This window comes from Euprymna scolopes, chromosome 34, assembly GCF_053919585.1.
Source record: "Euprymna scolopes isolate OS-2025 chromosome 34, ASM5391958v1, whole genome shotgun sequence".
Lineage (NCBI taxonomy): Eukaryota > Metazoa > Mollusca > Cephalopoda > Sepiida > Sepiolidae > Euprymna > Euprymna scolopes.
This window is the reverse complement of record NC_136515.1, coordinates 9,901,060-9,903,559: the sequence shown is the minus strand read 5'-3', so window position 1 is coordinate 9,903,559 and position 2,500 is coordinate 9,901,060. Positions and strand designations below refer to the sequence as shown.

Below are 2,500 nucleotides of genomic sequence, written 5' to 3'. Positions count from 1 at the left end.
TTCATGATAGCAACTTACTATTCGGTTCCACATAATTAACATAGATTACTCAGTGACAACAAGCGATGATCTAGTATTAGTGGCTTCCTTCTGTCTTAACAGACTATGGATACCCACTGTAAGAGTGCCTGCACGTTAAATTTATGAGGCAAGAGTTACGCAGTCTCCAACCACGTCTCTCCTTAATCAACATTCTTGCATACCAGTTGCACGTGGAGAAACAGGGCAACTGGAAACAATGCTGAGAAGAGCGGATAGACTATACAGCGCCTAGAATTTCCAAATGGTCACCCATCTGGTACTAGTCAGGCTCAACGTTGCTTAACTGCGATGATCTGGCGAGAACCGGTGTATCAACGTGATTGTGCCGTATAAGCAGCGATGTACCCTGGAGTTAAAACAAGTCTCGAAAGGTTTTCAGTATATCCACCCCTTTCAGTAACCTATGTGTATAAATTTGAGTCATAACAACAGCCATTTCTTATTTATTTCTCGCTGATAAGGTGGATTTGTATTTACCAGGTTTGGGGCAACAGGTAACTTCAATAAGATGCTGTTCTCTTCGAACGCATGCAGTTATGTTTTGGTTATTTATTTTTCGTTTAGGAAGTAAATGTTATACTTTGATATACACAAGTAATTTCAGCATTGCCAATCGAAGTAGACAAATGAAAATCACAAATATTTTGTGCATTTTCTCAAAAGAAGCTAATATCTTTGACTAGCCTAATCTGATAGCACTAGGAAAACTGAGGAAAACATCAATAACTTAACCGTTTACACTTTCGTACAGAACACATATTTCGTCCTTTTAAATATTAGATAAAAAAATTAAAAAAAAACTGCGGTAGGTTGGCAAGATGGAAGCTTTCACCGAAGTAAATAAATATACACTTTAATCTTTCTCTAAGCTGTGAATTCTTATAACTTTGACTCGCACAGTTCAAATGTTTTTTAATAAGGTTTAATGTTTCTACTTCCGGCTACTCTGAGTTGAAACGAATTGCTACAAACATTTCGGATATATTAACCCCCTGGCTAATAAAAATTAAAATTAAAACACACGTACATAATACTTTAGTTATGTTGAATTAATGTTTCCATGGGTGTTATTTGGTGGAATTTGATCGATTAGGTTGTCAAGACACGAGAAAATACGCAATTGACATTTTTTTCCGTTACTATATGCATAGGGAAACATTTATTAAAATAAAAAAATAGGACGGCACTAAATACTTCCGGTACATTGTTTTTTATTTATTTATTTTTTTTTTTACAAACTCTTTTAATAAACAAACGAGTCATTATTTTTTTATTTTTATTTTTATTATTTTGGGGTTATATACGCTTTACAATTCCTTGATTCGTCGATTATTTATCAACTTGTTGTGTGTACTCAGCTCAACATAGAGAAACTGATGCATGCACGCAGACATCCCATTTATTCTGCTTATTTTCTTAATCTTTTAAAGCTAATTAATCCGTGGAGGTGGAGGTTTTTCTAAAAAAATCACATAGAGTGTCCACTTAATTCCGCTAGTGCTCACTTAAAAAATATTTAAATATGACTTGTGTTTACTTTTAATATAAGGACAACAACCTGATATGATACTTTGGTTGGGTTGTATTAACGCGTAGCAATCGACGCTCGTTACAAACAGGAAGGAGCTACTTCTCAAGACTTGAGATTTGAAACCCATTTCTCCACGGCTTCCCCAAGCAGAAGCGAGCTCTCTATCACGTGACAGAGTAAATAAAAGGCGAAATAAGATAAGATTAACTGTCTTTCTCACTGCTTTTCCCAAAAGCACCCATTGTGAGTACTACAAGCTAACATGGCGACCTTTCAAACTCATCTGTTTCCGCGTGTGTTACCTTAACAAACATTTTTTGTCATGCTAAAGAACACACACACACCTACTATGTCTTACCGCGAGACCTTAATCCTTTGTCTGTCTCTACTCTCGGATGCACACTCGTACACACGTAAACACAGTTAAGCCGTTGCCCTTTCTTTCTCTTTTAACCGGCTTCATTCGTACCGATGGCTACAAGTTATATTAACCACTGGGCCACCGCGACCTACTAACGGAAACACCTTCGAATTTATTTAATTACTTAGAATTGACAAGTGCACGTTTTAATGACTTAATGAGGTCAACGTTGACTGCGGGACTATATTTTAGTTAATGCGGGAATGTATTTTTTTATTTTCATTTTCCAAAATATTGAGAAGGGGGCAGCCACCCATAACAAGGGGATTGCCTAAATTGAATAGCAATTGTCTCATGTAAGGAAAATTTCCACATTGATCAAAGCTAATTGCTTTCGGACATTTACGGCGATCGCGACCGGAAAAAATACCGCCAGAATTAGTGTCGCTTTTATTATACGAAAAAGCCTAATCCACATGCGGCGAGCGAATAATGTTGAATATTTATCTTTTCAAATTCGATCAAAGTAAATAGAGAGGCGACCTCCGTTGTTAACTCGTAGATAT

General features: G+C 36.4%; 1 pseudogene; it reads right to left on the bottom strand.

Moving 5' to 3' along the window:
- Positions 1-258: 258 nt before the first annotated feature.
- Positions 259-375, bottom strand: LOC145259440 (5S ribosomal RNA; annotated as a pseudogene).
- Between the last annotated feature and the right edge of the window lie 2,125 nt (positions 376-2,500).